Here is a 27,332-nt window from a genome sequence, read left to right as displayed (position 1 = left end):
TGGGAATAAGATGAAGTGCCTATATTGAATGCTAATTGAAAATGATCACTTCATTTTGTTAAGTGAAAATTCCAGATCAAACATGTGATTAAATGTTTCAACCTTACAATTTCATCTGTGAATGGCAGGAAATATGTTTTGAAAGAAAACCCCTTGGTTAGTGATAGAAGGTGATTTACAACACTTACATGTCAATGATAAAACTTTCCATGGGATGACTTAAGTGCTCTTCGTCTCTAGCTTTTGATGTATTTACTCTTGCCAGTTTTTACTACGGTTTTGTTTGCTGTTTCCTTTTTTTTTTCTTTTGTTTTTGGTCATGCAAAATCAGTTAATTTAGAAAAAGAGAATGGATGTGCTTGAAAATGCAACAAACCCCACCGTGTCATGTCTCATTACACAGTAGATGTCCTTCAGTGAGAGAGATGTATGGAAGAGTATTTACATGTAAATCATCCTCCTAAGTATTTTTGTTTTTAGTTTTTGCATTCTGGACTGGTTTCACATTTGAAAATATCCCTCCAGTCATGTCACTAAAGGAGGGAACTCAAACCGTGCTCTGAGATGGTTTTGCTCTAAATATGGCTGCATTTCTAATTTTCCATTTAGCTGGTACCTTTTTCTACAATCCTGTTAGCCATTTAGGCTGGTGTACTTGCTCTCAGTACAAGGCTTACACAAACTTACAGATTTGTAACTGGCAGTGTTGGAAACTGTCCTAATTTTTTGGAGCCATTTTTACACAACCTTACATATGAAAATCCAGGTGCTAAAGGCAGGCAATTCTGTAAAAAATCTTAGCTCAGGAAAAAAAAAAAAAAAGCTACCATAAATTCAGGTAAAACCTTCATATTATGAGCTATGTGTCCTATCTCTACTCAAAGAGCAGGAAACAGAAGATGTAAGTATTTATACTTAAATAGGAAAACATATCATTGCAAGCCAATGCAATGATTTGCAAATGCTTTTCCTGAACAAAATGTTAGATGTAATTTTGCCTGGTGATGCTTTAACTAAAGGAATTATAGCTGCATCCTTGTATGCTTTATCCCCTCTGTCTTAACAGTTCTTCTCTTGACAGAGAGGGGAATAAAATCATCCATTAGCAGCGTTTAGAAAGCGTGGAAGAGCGCAGTGCATAATAAGAACAGAACCTGTAAATAAAAATCCTACTTTATTGCTTTGTTAGATGGTTGTGTCTTGTTGCTATCGGAGGGCCTTGGCAGCTATCCAAAGTGCCCAGCGTGCCCTGGCACCTGGATTTCCAGTGTGGGAGGTAGTTGATCTGCTACACGAAGCAGTGTGTCGTCGCAGGCACTTGCTGGCTGATGGGACTCCACGTGGCTGCAAGCCATCCAGGGTGACCCCCAGCAGGCACCGATGTGAGCCAGGACCCTGCCTCTTTCCTCAGCTCGCCCTTCGCTGGAGAGGAAAGTGGTATTATCCCAACTTTCAGCCGCTTGCCAAGTGATGGTGAACCGACTGACCAGGATTCCTCTAAAGAAATATCACCCGAGCTGTCTTTTTCGCCCTTACGATCTCCTTTCTGTGGACCTTCCGCATAATTTTCAGGAACAAAGAAACTTATATTGCACGCTCATCTGGAGGGCAAACAAAACTTTAACCTTCTGTCTAGGTACACTATGTTTTTGCTAGCAGAGCTGAGGAAAAAAAAATCCATTTTTAAGCTATTGTTAATTATCCCTAGGCTAATATCAGTAAGAGCAGCTTCATATAACATGATTATTAAATGTTGATTTTTAATTAAGAGGTATTTGCACTATAAAAGGAGCTTTCATCTGTGTAGAAAGGATGTTTAAAATATTTTAATCTCTACTATTTCCACTGTTCTATTTTTTAATTACTGTCTATTCTTTTACAGTGATTTTTTTGCAGCACATAAAATTCAAAAGATACTCCTTTATGGCACCTTTTTTAATAGTTACTGTTATAAAAGCTGGGTACTCTGACCCTAATTAATGTAGTAAGTCATTTCACACAGTACAAACATACCAGCTAAAATTTTCTTACCAGTCACAATCAAAAGCCTGTTTGTTTAGCAATGGGTAGTATAATAAAAAAGAGAGAACGAGAAAGAGAGAGAGTATATTTTTATAACAGTCTCCCTGCCTATACCACAAAGAAGTCTATATTTCAAAGCAGAGCGTGAAAAAAAGCCTCTCAACTCCCAGTGATGCTAATGGAGGTTCTCCAACTAAATCCCTGAACATCCCTTTGAAAACATACCCCTAATGTAGATAAAAGTCTAGTTTTCTTCTTTCTTTCAGCAAAGAGGAGGTCTAGCAGGATTTATTTTGCCCCTCCTCTCATTCTGATACACTATCTTAGGTGGGCTCTGTGAAAGCTCTGCTTAGAGACGTATTTACTCGCTTCCCACGAAAACAATTCCCCGTGGTTCAGAAATAAAATCAGGCTTCCTCAGCTTTCTTCTTCCTTTTATGCTGGTAAGCTGCTGCCTTTCTTCCTTTTCCTCTTTGCTTGCAGAGGGTATCTGCAAAGGAGAGGTGAGGCCACGACACAAACTGCTGTCACAGCTGTGGGAAGAGCAGCCGCCTCCTTTGGCCCTTCGTGGCTCCGAAACGGAGACCCGGGGGAAAAAAGCCTCCTGTCTTCATGTCTCCCACGGGAAAAAGCCCTTCCCTAGGCTGCTGCGACGATGCAGGTCTCAGCGGGTTGCCCTTCCTAACCTGCTGGGGAGGATGCATGGCATCAAGCTCCTGCTCACCAGGCACACCAGTGCGCCTGCCGCGGCCGCGCTCTCGGGACATGCTGCGTCACGAGACATACACAGACCCAAGAACGAAGGCTTAGTTTTCTTTAAACTTTTTATTTATCTTTTTTTGTCTGCAGTAGAGATGGACCTCTTTCTCATTTGAAAATAAGACTGCATCATATTGAGAAAGTTTTTTTTCCTGGAATGACTCGATTTTTATTACATTTTCTACTCAAGAAATTAAAAAAAAAAATCATGTCAGTGTCCTTTCAGAGTATTTTAGTAACGTGATTTAATTTCATTTCTGCTATCAATTTCACTTTTGTCAAATGTGTAAAACAATTTCTTTTACCGTTTTTGTTTTCTATGTCATAAAATATCCAATTTAGAGTGGAACTAAACATCAAGATGGAAATTTTCCCTGGCAAGGCAATTCTGCTGTTTTGGCCAGTCCTACCTCATAAGAGTTTTTTTGACTATCTGTGCCAGAAGAATAAAGTCCTGGAATTTATAGAATAACTATTTCAACTAAGAAAACAAAAAGAATATGAGAAAGTAAAAGAGAACAAAGACAAAACATTATTTTCTTTAAAATACAGCAACAGAAAGATGTGTTTTTCATGTCATGGAGCTTTAATACAGCTACATTTTCATAACAGAAGGTTTGATTCATTCTGTTTATATCTCGTGGTTGATTAGGGCAGTCTGAAATATTGCACGGGAGCTGCAGTTTTGTTTATATTTAGAGCTGCTGCTCAGTAGAACGAACACAGCAACTACACTTTCCATTTGATTTGTAATTTACCATACAACAAAGTCTATATGTATATGCTAAATGAAGATTAAATGTATACAAATAAATACATATATGCTAGTATATCTCATTCCTTCTTAATGCCAACACTATACGGAGAAGTGGAAATCTTGACGTGCAAGCAACTGAAGCTATGCTTATTTGCATACTGTGGAAAACTTCAGATAGCAAAACTGATCCAGCCTGCATACTTCTAGGATTACAGCTGATAAGTAAGGAGGATTTCTTTGAAAAGTGGGGACTGTTCAAAGTATTTTTTAATTTTCAAGCATCAAAATAAATACCTTTTGAATTAAAATTCTGCCCTTCCTTCAACGTCTTGAAAGTACTTGTTTTATTTTTCTTGCTTGCAGGCACACATTCACAAAGAGATGCTTAGATTTTTACATAAATATAGACTATAATTAATAATTTTCTTTTGGGTAACTACTTTTGTGATAGGTTGGAGCTGACTGAATGCAAGAGGCAGCATTTAAGCTGAGGGCTTTCTGATTTCTGCTTACAGTTTATGGAAAACAGCCTGTGCCTTCCATAGCTCACCACTATAACAGGAATGCCTATTAGTTCAAGTGCTCACTGGTTTTCTTTTTATTCATTCTCCCTTCATTAAAAGCAACAGAGATCAAGTGTTCAAAGTGCAGGTTTGCATTTGTTTTTTCTAGTGATAGGATATTGTCCCTCAAACGTAGATTCAGATCATCACCCAGACATGTCAATCTGCAAAAGTTTAACTGTCTTTCTTTTTAATTACGACAACTGCACTTGATGTAAAAATATTCACTGCATAGTTTAAGAGGAAGCAATTTTCCAATATAAGCCTTGTACTGTTTTTCTTTCGATTTTAAAGAGTTCCTTGATCATTTGCAGCATATACTAAAAGGCTGTAAAGACAGTCAGATTATTTGTCACAAATGTTTCAAGAGCATTCTTAAAATAATTAGAGGACATTAAATCAGAATATTAATATTAAATATTAAAGCAGGACTACCCAAGACCCGAGACCATTTCAGAGCTCCGACTCCAGCTGTTGCACAGCCCAGCTGTGTTCCAGCCCCACATCGAGCCAAGACCTCACAGTCCCTTCTTCCCTCCTCCTCCTCTCCACTTCCGTGCTTTTCTAACTACATACAGCTGGAGCATCTAACTTTACTTAGGTCTGTCCAAATGAGACTATCAAAGGTACAGCTAAAAAGTATTAAAGGTTTACACAGAGCTAAACTGCACTAAGATTCATGGCACATGATGACTAGAGCATTATCTAATTATCAGAAGGAATCAGTGAGTCACTTGAAAATTTCTGAAACTCATGCTACAGCTCAGGCCTATTTCTTGACTCAGAGTTACTTGTTGCACCTCAGGCTAACCTGTAAAATAACATTGCAGCTCATAAACTTGTGAGGGAAATCCTGACCCCACTGGTGAAAAAACACCAACTTCCAGTATTTTATCCTGAAAGTTAGCTTTTGAATAACTGTTTGCAAAGAGAAATGCATTCCACAAGCTTGTTTTTCCCTTTTGTTCTCAGGTAAACAATGATGTATCAGACTGTTTTACTGGAGCAGATAGATTGAGTTTTATGGCTTGTAGCTCTAAGTGGTCTGGATATGATCTGTGTGGAAATGTGCTCACTTTTCATTTATGGAAATCTTATCTCTATTCTTTTGATTGGCTTTGCTTAATCTGAAATAAATCATCTTCACTGAAACTCAACATATTGCCTGGGTATGGCAAAAAAAAAAAAATCTAGGTTTCAATTCATTGAAATTCCTACCAATTTTTCTTGAATTACCTGTGATACATATTATGAACTTCTCCATTCCAAACTGTGCATAAACATTGTTTTAACTTCGCAGCGTTTCTAACAACAGAAACTGTGACAGTCTGTTTTTCCCATCTTCAACACTACAAAAGGTCATCTAAGACAACAACGTGCTCAGCACCTAATAACAGTGTTGTGTTTTCTTAGCGCTTCTTGAAACTTCAGGTCAATGAGTGACAGAATAAGGTTATGAACCGTGGCTTCCCAATACACATCTAAACACTCCTAGAACCTGAGTGCCGTCATTAATAATGACAAATTCTAACAACCGCAGTCTTGTCTGGCGACAGCAACACCACACACACACACACACAAAAAGATTGTCACCATCCCTGCAAATAAAAGCCAAATAAGAAATCATACAACTCTTCTCTGTTCACATCATTATAGGAATAGTTGCAATTTTCCTCCACTCAAGTTGCCAGGCATGCACTGCTTTATTACACTGCTACTCTATTCTTTCTGTTAATATAAAAGAGAAGTTCAAAGTGCAAATGAAAAATACAATTTTTATGTAAGCTAAAGATGGAGCATATGAATCCACATTGTTGATGCTACCTCAGGAAATGGGCTGGCTTATTCCTTGAGACTGAAATCAATGAATCTCAGTGCATTTATAGCTTGAGTACCTCTCACTTATTTTGTCATCTTCACTTGAGGATCCTGGCTTTTCTTACCCAGAATTTTCCTGTTGCTTTCCCCTCTTTTTAATATTTTGTTTGGATATGCAATCCAAATACATTTAGACACATTTAGAATGCATTTAGAAGCAGCTAGAAAAAAAATCTCCCTTTGAAGGATGGGTACTTATGAATTGGTAGCACAGCAATGTTAAAAGAGGACAGAAGAAAGTCTCTCCCCCCACTTTTTTTTGCCTTTATAAAATATAATTTGATTTTCCCAGAATAAATAAATAATCTCTGTTTTCCTCAGTTTCTGCCTTATAACTAACCTCCTTTGCAATTTCATGCAGATACAAATTTCTAAATTATCCAGCTTATTTGGATAATAGGAGTCAATTAAATTTCTACCACAGGGGTTCTTCTCTGCATGCAACTTTATTCCCCATAGGACTTTTAATGTAAAAAACAAAAAATCCTTTTAAATAAATACAACAGACCTGTCTAAATCCAGAAGAGTCTCAGTACAGAACTGCCACTCAGCTCACTGGTTGCCTTATAAAGCCTTTCACCTCTCCAAATGACAGTGTACTTCATTAGTACTTCAAATCTTTGAAGGACATTTCACTTAAAACTGTTCTATCTCACAGATATATGCATCTGGGCTTTCACACTAGGTACAAATGGTAGCAGTAAAGAAACACTATTTTAAAAAGTGCAAATGAGCAGAATCATTATGAAGGAGAATTTACTGCATACCCTCTGTTTTACTTACATGATAGTCTGGTTTCTTGCATAGTCAATCCCACAATTTTGTCCAATGCCCTTGAGCAACTCTTGAAATTTCAAGTTAGGCCATTTCTATAGACTGTAGGCACAATGTGGTTGTTACCTGAAATAATAAAGCTCTAAAGGTGAAAGAACTTTTTTCCCCAACACCACTATTTAGAAACAGATTTTAGAAATATACCAGCTTACAAAAAAAGTAGTACTGAATTACAGTGAATGTGAATTTGAGTAACAGTAATGGCAGTACCTTTCTTCCCTTGCCTGTGTCACTTCCACCGCTTATACTTAACCAATTTTTATGATGAACAATGACCAACTCCTTGTTCAAGTTTACCAGAATCTTGTTTGCTGAAACAAAAACAGAAATAAACAAACAAACAAAAGCTGGGACAGTTTTTTCCATAAGCTTCAAAACTGTTATCTCTTAACTTATGTAAGGAATACACAAAGGAGAATCTAATGATTTTTTCAGCACTGAATAGTACATTTTTCCCAGTGTTCATCACATGAAAACAGACAGCACTAGATACTCTACACATGTATCACTTTCAATTCATATTGCTTTTGCTATAATCTGGCCGTGTTCTTCTTCCTGATTTGCCTCCACGCAGAAGCTCCAATCATTTGCTTGTTATGGTGGCTGCTCACAAGGGACTCCATGTAACCTGCTTCTTTCTCTTTCTCTGTAGCTGTGATTTTTCCAAAGCTACCGCAAGAAGGATTCAGTGACATTTTTCTGCTAATGTTGCTTGGTGTCTGAAAGGATACCCACTGGTTACACTGGTGCCAGTGAAGCCCATATGATCTGTTCCACATTCTTACTCTGTACACATCAACGCACGGGTATCTGCTTTGCTTTCCCCAGTCATATAATTGACTTCTATAAATGGGAGCAAATCCCTTTCAACAGCAATTATTGTGCAGAATAAGAGTTTTCGTCTCCTCTCCCTCTTCATGTAAAGTTGCACAAGGTTAGCATTGTTGTTTTTCTCGGCTGCATTTCATAATCTAGTTTTTCTTGAGATTGACACCGATTTTTTATTGCCTCTTTGCATACTGTGACTTTTGAGTGGTTATGATATTGATTATTCATTTTTTTTGTTAGTACCACTACCAGCACAGAAAGTCTCAAGCTGAATTCCAACATTTTCAACTAACTCATTTTTTCTACCCAAAGAGTCTGGACCTTTTTATCATTGCTCTCTCAGGAATTGGTAAAACAAAGTATTTAACCTGGAATGTTAAGAACAGGAATAGCCCCCTTGACTCGTAATCTACTGAATCTAACAAAAGCAACACCTCTGTGGTTAAATAATATTTTTCTCCAGCATCTCAGAACAAGCTTTACCCATCTACTTTCTGAAATAATTTATGTTATTCCTGTGCATTTCTGTGGGTGTGATGACTTCAATAGCATTTCCTCTTCCCATCACAGAATTGCTACAGTATATTTCTTTGACATTATCCAATGTATTTGCCAATTCCATAGTAATTTTAAGGGGCTTTTTTCATTATTTTGCTTAATAAATTCTGTTTTTCTGTTATGGGAGTATATTAAGCACTTTACTGAAGTTCAGTAGAAAGTCTTCAATTAACATCACTAACTTTTCTGAATCACAATCCCTTTTTAGTGTCCCCAAAGCATACATTATTTTAAAATGGCTCTCTTACGTATACTGCAGTAAACTCTTCAGTCATATGTTTGAAGCACTTCATAAAAGAGATACAATTTCTCTTCAGTCTCTATGGCTGCATTTATTCTGATTGACTGCATGCCCTATGATATATTCTCAGATCAGGTGTGTCATTTCGCTTAGCCTGGCTGCCTTGCAAAATGCCTGCTTCTTGCCCCAGCATGCGTGTTGGGCATAGCCAATGTGTATACCATGGAGTAGGTAGGGGAAAGCTATTCTTGATGTCCTAATCTCGATACGGCCAGATTACTTTACTGATAGGATAGTGCATAGCATGCGTGTGTGGAGAATTCTGTATGCAGTAAAATGTCTCCTTCATGGAGGTGATCTTTTTCTTTTTTTTTTTTTTTCCACTTTTTTATTCAGTTTTACAGGGTATACATGGTACATGGTAAAATGAATTCATTTTTCATAAATAAGTATAAAAAGTTACATAAGCAAAAAATAAATATTTACAGAGCAACAAACAAGAAGTGTGTTTCACTTTTTCAACAAAATAGAGAAACCGGAAAAAATTCTAAAAAGATACTTTTAATAAAAAAAGTAATTAATAAACTAAGTATTATAAAACAGATGTTATGGAATATAAACCAGAAAGTTCAGTTACTGATGAGATGGCATTAATGATGAAGCATCTAGACAGGGACTAAAGCAAGCAGTTAATCTGGCGAAATGGTGGTAGCTTTTACACATTTGGTTTACTTAGTCATCTAGATGTCAATTTGACATTTTTCAGTGTGCAGCTTTTAGTAAAAGCCCTTGCTGGAAATACTTAATTGTGTGAAAGCAGTAAAGTTATGAATAAATTGGCTTATATGCATTAAAAAGAGTCTGAATACTCATGTATTTCCACCCCTGCCACGTGTGGGTGGGGGGGCAGTGATACACTGGCAAAAATTAAGAGAAATTCAAAGAGCATGGTAAAGCACATCTTGTTTGCCTGCTTGGTCCTCTCTTTGATTTGCAAAGCTCACACAGTATTACACTGACAAATCAAGCGGAGAACAGTCTCTCTTAAAAAGTGAAAAAACCCTAAACTGATGATGAGTCATTACTTAGATGAATGTAATGAAATAAAGACCCGACAATTAAGCTGAAGTGAAGACTCTGTGTACAGATTGTGAAGATACACACTGATAGATTTCTCTGAGGCTCCTGCACACACAGGATTTACCAAGTTAAATCATAACTCTACTGAAGTCAATGGGAGCTTATGACAAGTCCATTATCTTCCTCAAAGAGGAATAACAGGAAAATCATATAAAATTTAAGTATATCTTTAAAGTAAAGAAAAACATAAGAAAGAGGCTTCCGGAAAGTAAATATCAGCCTGAATTCTTGCTAATGTGAAGCTTCTTTCTTTCCTCCATTGTTTATACCATGTTTCTAGTAATATCCCTGTTGCTGCAATGCTTTTTTACATTTATTAGCTACTCAGGTTTTCCTGTATCATGTTCCAATTTTCCTTTCCTGATTGGACACTTGATCTACCCTGTCAAGATTATTTCCTTTATTGATTATTCTAACTCTAATTACAGCATGAGACACTTATGGATTTATTCTATTAAGACTACCTGCAAATAAAAGCTTCTGTAGTCCAAAGAACCATAGATTTGTACCCAGCATTAATCATAATTACAGGTTTTTATTGACTAATTCTCCCTCATTTTAGAGTTGACACCAAATGGATTTTGGTTTGGGTATTTCTTCTAAAATGAATCCATTTAAAGAGCCTTTGCAGTTGCAAAATCAAGCTTAAAATATTAGCAAGATGACATCTATTTTTCAGATCAAATATATTGTTGAATCCTTACAAACACATAATGAATATGATGCATGATTATATTTTCTCTGTTACTAAATTATTTTCTCTTATTCTGCTTTTTATACTTTTAAGTTCCTGAACAAAGCATTTCAGGTAGAAAAAATTCTTTAAATGCCTATCACAAATTATAATTTATTCAAATAGATTAATTTATTACAACTGCACAAAGGGATTTTATTAAATATTCATTTTCTTCTATCCACACTGATATTAGTAATTTAAGTTTGCCTATAGTGTAATCAATTAAAGTGAAACATGCTGTGAGAAAGTGAGCCTACCACATTAATTTAATCTATTTTAGCTACTCCTGCTGTCTCAGAAATCATTTCTATGGTTACAAGGCATTTGTCAAAGATTTCTAAAAGAAAGACATCCTGTGTTTCTGATTCTTCTCTAAATAAGGCTAGTGTTTTATTATTTTCTCTAGAAATACCTAGTTTGGGATTTCTGTATCTCTAAACATTTCCCACATTGTAGAAAAGAATTAAAAGCTTGTCATCAATTGACACTTTCTATATACAGAATACACGGTAGCTGCTTGTAAAACAGGTACAGGAAACTTGCAAATCTTTACAAGTAGCTAGGAGAACTTGATGTGTCTCATTTGAGATATCAAAGTACTCAGTTTCTTTTCACCCTTTCAAGAGACATGCTGATAGATTCCACCCTGGGTTTTAGAGCTGTAAGAGCTTACTTCTAGGCTGAGATGAATAAAAATTGGAACCCATAATATCAAAAAGGCAAGAAGGACAGCGCTTGAATAGTAATCTCTTAATATGAATCCAGACCTGTGGCTTTCATCCTGTATTTGATATAGTTCACCTTTGATCCCAAGTGGTAGAAACTCAGAATAAGAGTTATCCTCTTTATATTCGAATGCAATTGGCATCAACCTTATATAAACTGCTTTTGTGAGAAATAGATTTTTTTCAATCATCATTTGAGAAAAAATCCTACAAGCTGCTCTGAGCTTCTGATATGAAATATCACCAGTAAATAGCCTAAAATTAGTCCATGACCACTGGCCACTTTAATCTTGCATAAATCTGCACTGCTGCCAAAAGGTGCAATCTCTGCCTCTTGCTCTTGCTCTCTCTCTTCTGCCAGAAGAAGAGTTCATGAGGCTGAATGGCAAGCTGGCTGTAAAACCCTATTTTATGCTAGTCTCTGCATAAAGAAATCTTATAGCAGTCACCATAATTGAGATTCAGATTGGAATGTTGCTCTTTTATCCTTTATTTTCAGAGAAATTGAATCTTCACCCTCCAAATAAGTCTCACTGTTGACAGCTTAATGCAAAATAAGCAGAATTTGTCTTTTTCTGTAAAGAAACTGTGCAATCTCCTATTGTCAAGAAGGAGGATCTGGGGAATTACAGGCAGTCTACCTCACCTTGATCCCTGGGAAGATGATGGTGCAAAATCCTGGAAGCCATTCCCAGATATTTGAAGGACAAGAAGGTCATTGGGAGCAGACAGCACAGATTTATGAAGGGCAAACCAAGCTTAAGCCTTCTACGATGAAATGACAGACTCAGTGGTTGAGGGGAGAACAGTGGATGCTGTTTACATCAATTTTAGTAAGGCTTTTGACACTGTCTCCCATGACATCCTCACAGGCAAGCTGAGGAAGCATGTGATAGTTAACTGTCCATGAGATGGACTAAAAACTGCCTTAATTGCCAGATGCAGAGGATTGTAATCAGTGGCATGAAGTTCAACTGGAGGCCTGTAGCTAGTGGTTTACTTAAGGGGTCAATACTGGCGCCAATACTGTTTAACATCTTCTTAATGACATGGATGATGGGACTGAGTATATCTGCAGTAAGTCTGCTGATGATACAAAACTGGGAGGAGTGGCTGATACACCCGAGGGCTGTGCTGCCATTCAGAGGGACCTCGACAGGCTGGAGGGATGGGCGGAGAGGAACCTCATGAAGTTCAACAAAGGCAAGTGCAGAGTCCTGCACCTAGGGAGGAATAACCTCATGCACCAGGCCAGGCTGGGGGCTGACCTGCTGGAAAGCAGCCCTGTGGAGAAGGACCTGGGAGTCTTGATGGACAACAAGTTGACCGTGAGCCAACAATGTGCCCTTGTGGCCAAGAAGGCCGATGGTCTCCTGGGCTGCATCAGGCAGAGCATTGCCAGTAGGTGGAGGGAGGTGGTTCTTCCCCTCTGCTCAGCCCTGGCGAGGCCCCACCTGGAGTGCTGGATCCAGTGCTGGGCTCCCCAGTAAAAGAGAGACATGGACCTGCTGGTGCAAGCCCAGCAAAAGGCCACAAAGATGTTTAAAGGTACTGGGGCTTCTTTCATATGGTGAGTGGCTGAGAGAGCTGGGAATGTTCAGCGTGGGGATGAGAAGGCTTGGGGGGGGGGGGGAGGTGTCTTACCAACATTTATAAATTTTTGATGGGAGAGTGTAAAAAAGACAGAGGTATACTCTTCTTAGTGGTACCCAGCAACAGGACAAGAGGCAATGGGCACAAACTGAAGCACAGGAAATTCCGCTTGAACCCAAGAAAACACTTCTTTATGGTGAGGGTGGTTGAACAACAGAAGAGGTTGCCCAGAGCAGCTGTGAAGTCACCATCCTTAGAGATGTTTAAAACCCAGCCTCATCATTCTGAGCAACCTGCTGTCATTGACCCTGCTTTGAGCATAGAAGTTGGACTGGAAGATCTCCATGTGTCCCTTCCAGCCTCAACTATTCTGTAATTTTCTGATATTTTCAATGTTTATTTTGTTGTTTTTAATGTATTTATCTGGGGAGTGGAAGACTGTCTTTTTTTTTTTTTTTTTTTTTTTTTTTTAAACTTGTGTGATGGTAGTGCTCATAAATCCAGTTGATGATTTACTTTGCACACAAAATCACAGAATAATTTAGGTTGGAAGGTACCTCTGTCCCACCAAGTCTACATGTGGTTAAAGCAGGGCTAACTTCAAAGTTAGATCAGGTTGCTGAAGACTTTTTCCAGCTGAATTTTAAAAATCTCCAAGTATAGAGATTTTAGAACATGTCTCAGCACTTATCTTAGTCCTTAACTGCTCTTATTGTGATTTTTTTAATATTTCTATCTAGCTGGAATTTGCCTTGTGCAATTAGTGTCTGTTGCCTCTTGTCTTTCCACTGGTATCTCTGAGAAAAAGTCTGTTTCTCTCTTCTTTTTGACAACTCATTAGGTAGCTGAAAGTAACAACAAGAACCTTCTCCACTTAAAAGTCTCTCCTCCATGCTGAACTGATCCATTTCCCTTTGCATAGCCTCATTTATCACATGCTCCAGTCTCCTAACCATCTCAGCAGTAGGGTACTAATGAGTTTATCACTAAAAAAGTAAAGATGATCAGAGAAGAAAAGGAAAGTAAAAAACAAGCAAAATTACCAAGGTAGTGCTAGGCAAAGGTCTCTAGTTGGAATGAAGAACTGCTAACATAGTATTTTACTGGAAAAAGCAATTAGGCCATTTCAAACCTTATCCTGAAGATTGTCAGCCTTAAAGGAATTAGGCAGTAACTCTCAGTCTTTGGGCAGTAGGCTATCTCCTTCACAAGGTCAAGCCCCAAGTTTCTGTATAAAGAGCCAGGATTGTCTCCAGGATGTTTATATGGAGCTCAAATTCCTTGAAAGATTAAATAGCGAGAATAAAGCTTTTCCTAAACTTGTTTTGACTACAGTTAATAGTCACTGTTCTTCAAAATATAAGATTGATTGATTGAAGATGGGATTTATTTTCATCTGCTTCTTAAATATTAAATACACATTTGCTGGAAGCCATCAATGGCAAAAAAATAAGAAATTGATGGGGAGAACAAAACCCTTTCAATACAGGAAGCTTACAAGATAAGATTCACTTCTCACTCTGCAAATTCTGACTTTATTAAATAATACGGTAAAAATAAAAATCAGCTCTCCCAACCCTGCCTTATAAAGCAAGCACCAGATGTACCTTCCACATGCTAACTAGCCTATTGCCTAGATTAATGTCCATGCTAGAGATGTAAACACAAATGACAAGTTTTATGAAAATTAATTATTTCTTGCAGTAGGTCCACAGAGCAATGTCTCTCTTTGAGGTCAGGTGAAAGTAAGGCTTTGAATAACGCAAAAAAGCTAGCAAGAATCCAACCCTAGTATTCAAAAGAGTGAAGAAAATTGGAACATATTTATAGAGTGGAATTTTTAGCTGCTCCATTTAATGGCTTTAGAAATATGTGGAATACGGTTAAAATTGCATTAACTTACCCAAAAAGTTTGTAATAATGGAAGTATTAGCTTCACTTAATAATGGAAATTTTGGAAATATAAAGAGCAGTGCTCACCTCTTGTGGGTGAATGTAGAAACCTGGGAAGAGGTAATGCATGCCTAATTCTTCAGTTGTACTGCATTTATCAGAATGATGAAAATACTATCATCTGAATACTAATCAAAAGGCAATAAAGACCACCACTCTGTCACTGAAATTTTAGCAGCAGTCACTGTAGAGCATGCCAGTGAGACTTTCTTGGGCATACTATTTCTATTCTATGATTTACTAGATCCAATTCCCCAAAGGATTTGTTATGATGAATAGTTTCCATGGATGCAAATGTTCCAAAATTCAGCCAAACCATAAAGTCACAAATACAGAGAGCTGGGGTCTAAATTTGCTTATCTGGTGTTTCAATAGATAAAACTAACAGTTATAGATTGAGGATTAACAATCTGTTGGGATTTTCTAAGACATTCTAATGCTAATATAGCTCCACTCCTAATGAAATCAATGGTACATTTACTATCGTCTCTGGCTCTGGAACAAAGGAAAGTAAATATTGAGTGTTTTGGAAAATGATATCAAGTTTTGTTAATGCAGTGCATTTGTTATTTGTGCAATGTAGATGCATTACCAAAAATCACAAAAGCTAGGCTCTGCATGCTTTAGTCCAGAGAGAACCCTGTCTTTTGCACAAGAGGAATTTTACTTGGGAAAGAAAGTCAGATCTGGCCCCTCAATTTTCCAAAATAAACCTAGTCATTTGAATTATTATGAAAATAAAGATCTTTTTAGAACTAAACAGTGTTGTATAACATGCAACACATTAAGTTTGGATTCCACAGCACAGCAGAATGTTTTTTTCTAGATATATAGATTTTCTACTGTTCTATGATTTTAGCACCCTTCTCTTCAAGCAAGCAGTTACACTTCAGAAAATACATGGTCATACTGAACACTTGGCCACAGTCTATTGGCCGCAGATCAGCTCATTTCCTTCCCTCTGGTCTCTGGCAGCATAATGCAAGCTGAATAGCAAAGGAGGCCACTGCCTGTACCAGATGCTGCACCACAAATTCTGGGTATGCTAGTCCTCAGCTGCATCAGGTTTTAACAACTGCAGATGACCCTTGTAATGGGTATGCTTTGTCAATTGCTATGTATTTCCTAGCAAACTATAAGTTTCTTGGTTGGCACTTTTATACTTTCTACCTCATACACACCTGTAATTACTCCTTTTTGGTCACTGAATCACTTGCAAAGAAAACTGACTTTGGGAACAAATGGCGAGCTAATGGATGTCACCTGGAGTTTTTTCCACTGACTTCAACAAGATATCAAATAGCTAAATCCACCCACCCATAAATTATCAATGGTTCATTAAAAGATCATGGCAAAATATATCTTCTTCCAGTTAGAAGGCAATCTTGAAAGAAGATGTCATTTTCTGTCACTTTGATGTAAAAGGTTCTGCATATTTTTCAGCTCAAAAAGCAGAAATTCACTCATGGGACTTGACCCTAATTCAGCTAGGATTCCTGATTTAAGATTACTAATTGCTTTATGACTCAAACTCAATATGAAAACACTGCAAAAGCAATTTTTCTTTTATTTTTTTCTCTGGCATTTGTACACTGTGAGAAATAAACAGCTGGGGTAAGCAGCAGGCATTTCAATATGTTTTATTTATTTATACGCAGAACTTTAAGCATATGTCATATTGATGGCATTTACATCATAATATATGTTGTTCCCTATAGCTGTGCAAATTCATCAAAAATTGTCTGAATATCTACTGAATGTTAAGGCAGGAACAGCTTACCAAACTTTTTTCTCCATCTGGTTCATATTCTGCAGGCTCAGCTTTTCTGCATAAAGCACCCAGTGAAGGAAATGTGTGTTTTAAAATGTAATAGTCTTCCTCTGAAAGAAAGTGTTTTTCTCAGCCTCAGTGAAAGAATAAAAAGACATGAGAATTCTGTTTGTGTCAGCCATGCAAACAAAAAAGAATAAGAAGGAAGTGTCCACAGGGAGGGATAAGGGAAAGGATTACACCTAGATTAAATTAAATACATTAGAAAATGTGTTTTTGCACAACACCTTATACAAACAAACAAACCCGTTCAGTTGTATAATTCCATTATATATTTTTATGCATATATATATATTCAACAGAATATGTTCAACCAAATTATTAATACAGAAGTTAAATTCTTTACTTTTATGCTCTCCTGTTTGTTAAGACTTTGACATTCACTGTATGGTTTCTGAGATACAGCACTACCAAAGCCCTCAGCTGTGGGGCAACACTCTGAGAATATCAGTCAGGAAATATCATACCAGGCTTCAACTGGTATGTAGGACTGAAGTCAGTTCATGTGTGCTCCAGTCATGGGTCCCAGAGCTGTTAGCAGCACCAGCCAGGCTACATATCATTGGAGAACTCTATCTATTCCTCCAAATTAGAATGAGCAAATGCTAATTTGTCTGATTTTGATACTGTTCCAAAGTCTGCTGATATCCACAGAAGTCTTCTGTTTAATTTTGGTGGGTCTAGGTCAAGCCAGCTCCATGCCTACCTGGATATAATCAATTTCAATGAAAATTGCACAGGTTGAAAAGAGTGGGTGTCTTTCCATGTTGAAACCTCAGTGTACCTGAATTCTGGTTTTGGGGTTTTTTTTTTTTTCTTTTTCTTCTAAGAGATGCATAAAGATGCTTTTTTCTGGATAGTGAGTGAAAATACACTTTTCATTTAGTGGGCCTGCCTAAAGAGGGGGAAAAAAAGAGCTCTCTCTGCATTAAACTACCAAGATATTTTTCCTTAAGCAACAGACATACTTGAAATATACTTTACATGGCAACATAATTGTTATGTACCATTTGCTATCTTCTACAAGTGCCACAGTCCGTAATAACTCACTTAATACTATTAAAAAAAAAAAAAAAAAAAAAGGACAGGCAGGAAATATTCAGAAGAATGGAGCCAATGAGTAGTGACATCACCGCAGTAACAATTGTTTGGTAGTTCTGGTATCTATATGCAATATAGAATGAGAAGACCCATACCTTTGTTTCTAGGTGGATATATTGTCCAAACACCAATCACTCATCTCATTCTTTCCAGTTCTTCCAGCACACAGAGAAGTGATAGGTACCTTTTGTTAAGAAAAATACAACAAGTCTGAACTATGACAGATGAAATGGAAACCTAGATAAGATAGACTCTTCCCTTTATTCCCAATAGATATACTCTGTTTATTTCCTGGCAATGTAAAGATTTCCAAGACTGAAGATAGCACATATGTAGGCTGGACCCATGAATCTTCTAAAGAAATAACGTTATCTTCTCGGCAGAAGTAGCTCTGTGATATGCCTACTATGTAAGTTGTAAAACTATTAGTGCTCAATAAAAAGTTTTTCTTCGCATACCAGCTTTTGGAAAGCATACAAATCATTTCACATGTTTCTTTATTTGCAGAAATGTCTTGATTTTTGAATTTCTGACACAGCTATCTGGCCTCCAGTAGCAATTTCAAGAGTATCCATTAGTCACTCACTGACTCACTAACTATTTTCATACGTTAAAAAAAAAGAAAAAGAAAAAGAAACTTGGTTCCAAATACATGGTTGACACCTGAAGTTTCCTTCCTTGGGCAATACTGTCCCAAGTTATGTACTTGTCTTGTTATACATTCCCAAGCCCAGTGTGAAGGCTAAAAACAAGCATGACACTTATCCTTGGCAAGACAGATAATAAGCTGGAAGAATTCCTTTTTACCATTCCAACATCATTCTTTGTTCTCTACTCCATGTTTATTTCTGAATAGAAATAATAAAAAGAAAGAACTCTGGCTTCAAAATCACCTAGTAAAATACAGAACGAAAAAGCCATCAGCTAGAGAAAAGATATTGAGTCCTTGAGCTTACTCATAGCCCTATAATGACGTAGCTGAGAGTGGAATTCTTCCGTTGATACATGAGATTCCACATAAATACACACATAACATAAAAAAACTTCTATGCAATAATTCAGTGCCACCATCAATTATCATGAAATTGGCTTCTTTAATGAAAATTGACTGGTATGCATCCCATTTAATAGAAAACACAGGACTATGGGGAACATCACTGGTTCCAGTAAAGCTAGAGAAGTAGCAGAGTGCTGGCAAATGAACTTTACTGTTCATAAACGCAAGAAAATGTCCAGTGAAGAGAGCATGTAAAAAAAAAGGAGATATTAGCATATTGAATTTCAAATACATCAGAAGAATGAGCACTAGATGGCTCAGCAAAAACATTTTCTCATTGTGCAGTGCTAGAAATCAACCACAGAAGGATTAATGAAGAATAGATAATGAAGATTTTCTTCTAAAATGAAGAATAAATAAAAACTGAATACATTATGTAAATCATAGAAACATAATGTAAGTCATGGAAAACAGTAGCATACCCTCAATTTGAAATGCACTGCTCTGTTATGGGCCTACTACTTAAAATATATATATATTCAAATAATAGAAATAAAAGTGCTTGTATCAGAAGCATGATAAGGACTGTCATATATATATATATATATGTACACACATATGTAAAAAATAAGATGATTGTAACTAATTTGACTAGAAACAGGACAAGAAAATAAGCAAAATTAAACTCTTTCAAGAATATAAATGGAATCCTGCGATCCTAAAATAGTAAAAATAAAACCTTTCAGTTAAATGGATATAATTATTCTTCCAAAATGAAAAAAAAAGAAAGTATTTTAAAAAAATAAATGAATGCTTGTGGAACATAATTATTTTGTGGAGGTTTCTGCCACAAGATTTTGTGAAACCAAGAAATTCGTTAGTGTAGCAAACTGCTGAGATATGCGATATAGGTTTATGAAAATTTCTGTAGTTAAATCATACTAACTAAAAAAGTTATTCCCTGAACTTTTATGATTCAGGATATACCTTGCATTCTAACTGATTGTCAGAGAAGTAATTTCAGCTAAGCACAAGTTCAGCCATAACTGTCTGCTGTGACTTTTCTTGTGCCTTTCTCAGAAGTCCTGCTGACCATAATGAGATATAGAGCAGTGAAGGATAACACCCCTTCTGAATGGCAATTGCTGTGCCTTCTTTTTTTTAGTTATTATATCTAGGAAAAATATGTTTATCCAAACTTTATTTTTAATCAAAAAAATACAGATTTGGTGACATTCAGATGCTACATAAAATTAGCTCAACCTTGCTCAGTCATCCATTTAGAGGAAAAAAAGGGAATCAAACTAGAATAGAAATTAATCGACATTACTTTCAGCCTTTAATTTCATTTTACTGTTATTTAAAAAGCTTTCATACAGTTTGATATGAAAATGAAATATCTCCCTCTTGAGCTAAACAACCAAATGATCCCTTCTAAATTGCCATAACGGTTATTTGACATTTGAACTGTTGCTTTAGGATAGTTCCATGCCAGCGAAGGTTACGGCCCTGTAACCATCTGCCCCACAGGACAAGAATGAGGTTTACTCAAGTCTTCTAAAAGTATGCCTTCTTACAGCCACATACCTAAGCTGGAAGACAGCAGGACAGAACAACAAACACATATGGCAAGTGTTTGCCATTGCTCATTTCATTTACTCAGTCACACTAGTCCAGGATCAACTCTGCAGGTGTTATTACCAGAGTTACACAAACAGCTTCTCAAGTCCTTTTACTTTCTGTCATTAAGGCAATTAGAAATCTGCACAGCACTTTTTTATGCTAGTCCCCCCAAAAAACCATTTCTCCCTGTGTCTATACATGGCAATAGTCTACCGAAAAATATTTGCTCTTGATAAGCTGTCTGCAGAGTCCCTGCAGGAATGATTTAGCAGTAGCCAGAAAGCAAATAAGCTTCATCAGAAGCATGAAAATTAACTATAATCATACCTTGATTTGGTTTGTGGAATTTTAACAAGGGACTCCATACCAATCCCGGAGGCACATCAGCACTTTAACTTTAATTTCTGATATAAAACAGATGTTTTTCTTGGTAACTTCATCTACCTGAATATCACTTTGAAACATGTGCTAAATGACCACCTTGCAATTAGGTCAAGTGATTAAGAAGACAGCCAGATGGTTGTTTAATCTAAATGAATAATATTAAGGCTTTTTTTTTTTTTTTTTTTTTTTTTTTTTAGAAGCATGTTTAGTAATTATTATGCTGTTTGCATACTCTGTTATTTCAAGTCTGGCTGATAGACGTTGGTGCTGATCGACTTTTAGTGCAGCAGGAGAGGGTTAATGTTAATTTCTTTACAGTTGCCCCTGTTTAATATTAAACTCTTTCCTCCCTACATTTTACTTGACTCTTGAAATGGTGGTGTTAGAGAATAGCCATAAAGAAAAATGGGCATATTGATACATTATTTTAGAAAGGTAAAGGAGGAAGTGCGTCTCCATGAGAAATTAAAGTAATAAATTTGATCATTTAACTCATTTTTCAGTGGCATGGAAACTTACACTTCACATGAGAGTTGTACCACCATCAGACTGGCAGGTGGAAAAATCGTGACTCAGACTATCCACGAGATCATGACGTTGACTTCAAAATTATGAAGTTTTATATATGCGTATATATCTATATACATATATAGATACAGATATTTATATAGATATTTTAGTATGACTTTCAAGCTTAAATTCATCCTTAACATAAGTTTTCAGCACTGTTTTGATTCAAACTCAGTTTGCTGTTTCCAATCTCTGGATCTGCTGCTCTTGTATTTCTTTCAGTCTTGCTCATGGTTACTTATGATGGGAAAGTGTGTAGAAGTGCCCTGAATGTATTCCTTTGTCAAGGCAGATTTTGAGAACTTTCTAGCTTTATCTGGGATTTGCAAACATACAGCAGAGAAATGCACAGCCACTCCAGACAAACTGCAGCTTCTCAGGAAATCACAACTATAAATCTGTTCGATCCAGCAATCAATTAGACAAGCAACACACTGCACTTCCTCTGCACCTTGCAGTATGATTAGTGTTTCCTGAAAGCAGCAGAGTTGCCATCTGTGAATAGGATATACAGGCCTCTGTGTCCTAACGAATCAGAATTTACAGAATGTGTACCATAGCTCTTGCTGCTGAGGTAGTCCTAAACAGAAATATTTTAGCCCTCTCCCAGCCTCTACTTTAAAGACTACTGGAAAAATTAAAGGAACCATTGAATTTAACCCAAGAATACTTTTTTCTCTGTGCAATAGAAGTATATAAATGAAGTCCATGATACAGTAGTACTAACAACAGTCTAAAATATGAGAAAAAAAGCTCTAAACAAAGTTCTTCGTGCTGGGCTCTTGAAACCAACTTTTCTCCATTTCTGATCTGCCAATAACACACAATTTCATCCTAATACCCAAGTAGAAGCCTGAACCTGTTGAGCAGAAATTGTCTCATTGTTAATCAAAGCCATAGTTTAATACGATTTAGAGCAGCAAAATAATGCTTGCCTGTAGAGCTTGATTACTGCTACTGACATCACCACTTTCATTACTTTTACTGCTTTGGAAACCAATTGACATTCAGTTCAGAAATAACTGTGTTTGCTCAGCCAAACTGACTTCAATGATCTCCCTGTAAGCTGACAGCTGGCTTGCAACAGATGATGCTAAGTAATCAGCTGATCATAGCTGAAAACAGAACCACACACCTGGAACCATCTGAAACTTGTATTTCTATCATGTTTGGAATTCTTATGGAGGCCTCAGGAATCTACAGAATATAGGAATCTCTCTGTTCAACATTAGCTTTTGCAAAATCAGTTACTTCCAACTAAATTTGCATGTCTGAGTTTACCTGTGCCTGTTTGGGGAACTTTTTCTCTATTTTTGAAAACCAAAGCATTCAAACTATATCCAACATCCACAGATTTTTTTTGTCCAGAAAACGTTTCATTGGACTGAACTAAAATAAAAACAGTTATCACCAGAGGTTCATCTCTCTGCACTTAAATGAGAAAGCCTTCTCTCATTTGGAACAGACCAGTAGGGATTTTTCATTTCAGTTAGTACCAGAACAGTAAATTTTTTTTTTTCTATTGCAACCTTTTTTTCGTTACTAACTCAATTATTTGCTTTCAGGATTTTTTGTATAATCTTTCACCATGTCCTCCATAAGCATAAATCTTGGTCATTTTGGCATAAATGTTTGTCTTAGTCTCTGAAATGCTAATGTTGAATAATTTTTCCTAAGAGTTGCACATACGTAAAAGGGGAAGGTGAAGCATGAGTTGATTTTGTTTGTTGACAGGTGAAATAACAAACGGAATAACAAGCTGTTTGTTCTGTATATACTCAACTTAAGCAGCTGGATTGCTGCAGCTTATGCCTATTTACATACTTAAAAAAACTAGCAAAGAAAGTCAACAATTAGATAGTTAAAGGGGATCAGTATATAAGCCCCGCTATATGATATGCAGCAACCAAGATTTTTGGATTTGTCTGAACTGCAGAAAGAAGGAACCTACAAAACAGGAAAGCTGGGAACTTCGATTATCCAAGGACGTTATGACTGAGTGCACTGCTAAGTGACACAGTGATTATTGACACGGTATTAATATGGGTATTCATGGTATTTGCTACCTGGGTATTACGTGTAATCTTGTTTGATTACACAGCAGACAGTAGGCAGCAGATAGTATACAGCAGTAGGCAGTAGACATCTCTCTCTAGAAGACTCTACAAATCCTACCTGGGGGTTGCACCCCAGTTGTACTTTGCAACAGATATTTATCCAGAAGTAAAATGTTTTAAGGGAAGGTTCTGTCTGACTAGACAGAAAGGTGCTTGCTAGTGAAGGAAATAATTTTTCATATTTTAAATCTTCAGACAAGACATCTCATCTAGGTGTTTTAATGTACTTGAAAAAAGCTGTTTTTCTAAAAGCAGTCTGTGAGAGCCTCTGTGCTTAATTCTCAGCTGTTCCCAGTGGTGGTATACTCCTTTTTGAAGAGTAGGTTGGGTGGCTAAGAGTTGGATTTTATCAGTGTGCACAAATACCTGATGAGAGGGAGCAAAGAAGGTGGAGCCAGACTCTTCTCAGTGGTATCCAGTGAAAGGGCAAGAGGCAACGGGTACAAACTGAAATATAGGAAATTCAATTTAAACATGAGAAAAAAGCTTTTTACTGAGAGAGTGGTCAAACACTGGAACTGGTTGCCCAGAGATTTTGTGGAGTTTCCATCCTTGGGGATATTCAAAAGCTGACTAGGCACAGCCCTGGGCAACCTGCTGGAGTAGACAGTCTCCAGAGGTGCCTCTCAACCTCAGCAGAGATTCTGTGAATGCCGTGGAAGCAACTCTGAAATGGGTCAAATTACACTTTTCCTGGGAGCAAGCAGGTCTACTCAGGGTGAAGAGCTACTAGAGACTGTGGGATGCAGTGAGCAGAAAATAGTCAGAGAAAGGAGCTATAGGTCTGCACCTCATGCAGGGCCTGTGAGGGAAGAGAAGAGAGGGAGTGGCCAATAGCCAGGCCTCAAGGACATCAGAAAGAACAAATACAGGTAGCTTCTTACAAATGAACCTAAACATTTTGTTTTAGTGACCTCATCACATCAAGGATTCTTTGAAGATGTTGATCTTCAGATTTATATAATTGTATATTTAAATTCTGGCTGCTGACGCCAGATACATTATGAAGTCTAATCAGCTCTTCCAACACGTGCATATCATCATCCATACATCACAAACACAAAATCACTTACTTTCCCTTCATGACTATTTCATCTGTTATTGCTTTATCTATTATCATTGTGTACCATTTTCAGAAGTCTTCTCAGAAATATCCTCTGAGATTTTATGAACCATACTTTCCATCACATCAGTATGATAACTGGACTTGTGAATTTTGCTTGACTCTTTTTCAGTCACTTTGAAATATCAGGATCATGTTTTGCATGCAAACAGAGCAGCTGAATAATGTTTCAATCTACCTCTATAATCAAGGGTATGTTTTCTGCTTGTTCGGTATAATGGTCTCACAGTGCTAGCAGAAAATTTTGAAGAACATCAACTGCTTCGTAGTGACACGAAGAAGCTTTGTTCTCTCTCAAATTTATCTCAAAACTTTTTCAACAAGCGAATCCCAACTGTGTGAAAACTTCCTCTGTGTACTTAGCCAAGAGTGGATTGCACTTAAGATGGGAATGAACAGAGGAAGCAAAATACAGTGTCACTAGTTTTAGAATAATGGAGCCATTGCAATACATCAAGCCAGGATGACCAAACAAATAGCCTTGTTTTCTAAAGTTATGTTTGGGCAAGAATGTAACTTGTGGTTCATGAGGTATCTCAGAAACAGTAATGCTACAAAAAACTATCATTCAGTTGTTCTAGGCGGTAGCATAGAAATGTTAGTATTAGACCTACCTGACATTGATTACACAGTCTAACATCTCCTTCTAACACAAACACGTTTTAGGTTATTTCACCTTATCACTTCAAAAATGTAAATTTTGCTACTGTATTTGCACTTGCCACTGCTTCACAAGTAAGAATGGTAAAAGATTGCAGAATTAAAAATGCATACCCCCAAAAATGCATAAAGAAGCTAAGAGCATTTAGCTACTGTTCTGGTTTGATAAAGCCATTGTATTTATTTTAGTATAAAAATCAATTGCCTCTCACTTTTCTTTCTCAGAGAATCACAGGTATTACTCCATGCTTTTATGTAGACACTTGGACAAAAATATTGCCACAAGAAATTACAGTGGAAGGCCCTGTGGTTTCCAGAGATGATGGGATTCAAAAAACAGTCTGCAGAAGATGAGGTGAAGTATTGTGAGATCATTTCATCCACCCTCTTTACTCAGCCTTTCCTTTTTCTTTCTTAAACGAGTTATGCAGAAAACTGCTGAAAGGTGCAAAGAAGAAAGGAGATAAAGGAAGGAGGTTAACTCCTGAACTCTTCTTCCACAGAGGAAGGGTTACAAGCCCATGTTGAAAAGCCAATAATCTCACAGCAGGAAGATGGGGCAGGACTAAAGCAAGAAGAGAGAAATCCTTTTCAGAAGAAAGAGGACTGCTCTTGATCCCTTCCTGGGCAAAAGGGGAAAGCGAAAACATGAAGAAGAAACTTGAGATGAATGTTAGCTACCAAAGAACAGAAGAAAATAGAAAAAGATGGATTTCAAGCAGCTGGGACCATCAGAGACAAAGGAGAGAAGCTGTAACTTAGCAGAGGGACTCTCCTTACTGCTATTGCAACTTAGGATAGCCATCTTCAATGTACTATTTTATGAACTAATTTTCACATCTACTTCCCCCTCTCAATACCCAAATCTCTCTTGTCTGTTCTTTTCATGATGATTAGTTCCCCCCTGCAATATTAATGTTCCTCATCTTATTTTTTTCCAAGTTTATATCCACAACTCTCTTTTCCCTTTAAACCTCTCAGTCCTGATTCTACCTCTTATTTTTTCTACCACATATATCTCTCTCTCTGCACCTCTAGGATTATTAACTTACATGATTTTTGAGATGCTCTTGAGACACTGTTGCCTTCTTTAAAGCTTCAGGCATTAGGATCAAATGTCTGTTTCAAAATCTCAGTTTTCACCTTTGATTTTAATTATTTTAAATTAAGTTGCTAATAGCCAGGGCTGCAAAGACAGAATGTGTCAGGCAGAAACAAAGTAAGGAAAGTAGCAACAGAGCACAGCCCAACTGGTTTATTTAAAAAAAAGGGAGGGATGAAAAAAGAAAGAATTGGGATTTTCTTAAAATGGATTTAACTGTATTTGTGTAGATAAAGACATAGGGTTTTCCTTTATTACTGCTTTGAGTTACTTCATTTCTCAGTGCTGTTTTCTTCTTCTTCATGTATTCTTGTTTCATTTCCCTCAATTTTCTAAACATTGCATTATAACTTGGGTCCTAACATTCTGAAATCATTTTTGTATCCACCGTCCTTTCTTCAGACTGTGTCCTACCTCTGTCCTGTTTTGGGAGTAGGCAGCGCTTGCATTAGCCAAGACTGAAAGGCAGAAAGCCAGTAACCATGCTTTATAAGAATACTAATAATGGGGGGGGGGGGGGGGGGGCGGGGGGAACCCACAGACATTCTTTTTTTTTTTTTTTTTTTTAAACTACTCAAACATTTGTGACAGTTCTGGAATAATATGGGTTCTTTCTAGAAGCTGGATGTGGCTGAAAGGCATAAATTCTGCTCTGTCATAAGAGAGAAATAATCTGTCCTTTACTACAGCCTTATCTGGAAAAAAACTGTAGCTGGGTAGGCTATGCAAAGTGTAGAGATTTAAAAACAATCCTTTACTAAGTAAAGTAGGATCCATTTCTATATTTGGTCCTGAATATCTTAATGCTATCCTAGTATAACTCAGGACAGTAAAGTGCAATCAGATTCTAGGGCATTTTCTCAGTTTTTCCAATTTACAATGAGCCTTAGCACTCTAATAGATATTGGGTGATGACTGAAATTGGGCAGCTGAAGATGCTATTATCACCCGGCCCTGGGATAAATATTTCTGTAGATCAGCTTTTCTGTGCTGAAGTGGCAATATCTGAGAGAAAAATGGGTAGACACCTAGTGATGTTATCAGCTTCTGCAATCTAATTTTAATCCACTGCCAAGGTCTACCAGAGCCCTTCACCTGCTAAGAATACATCTTCTCCAGTTCCACCTACGCTCTTTACAACAAAAGGATGTAATTAGCTGGCAAGATATGATATCAAACACTGCTCTTCTCAGCACTGCAAAATCACTTGCACTGTAGCTAATTGGAGCTCAGGTAG

At 37.1% G+C, this 27,332-nt stretch overlaps 1 long non-coding RNA gene across 1 annotated transcript in view; it reads right to left on the bottom strand.

The window, feature by feature from the left end:
• Positions 1–6,488: 6,488 nt before the first annotated feature.
• The window catches only part of LOC135327326 (uncharacterized), a 31,996-nt gene continuing 11,152 nt past the window's right edge, over positions 6,489–27,332 (bottom strand). The window contains exons 3-6 of the long non-coding RNA XR_010387438.1: positions 17,615–17,703; positions 16,368–16,468; positions 7,024–7,124; positions 6,489–6,879 (exon numbers count right to left, since the gene is read on the bottom strand). This is a non-coding gene — a long non-coding RNA (uncharacterized LOC135327326). The remainder of the gene's footprint in view (positions 6,880–7,023; positions 7,125–16,367; positions 16,469–17,614; positions 17,704–27,332) is intronic.

This window comes from Dromaius novaehollandiae, chromosome 2 (genome assembly GCF_036370855.1).
Source record: "Dromaius novaehollandiae isolate bDroNov1 chromosome 2, bDroNov1.hap1, whole genome shotgun sequence".
NCBI classification, from domain to species: domain Eukaryota; kingdom Metazoa; phylum Chordata; class Aves; order Casuariiformes; family Dromaiidae; genus Dromaius; species Dromaius novaehollandiae.
Note: the sequence above shows the minus strand (reverse complement) of the source record. Positions and strands in the feature narration are given on the sequence as shown.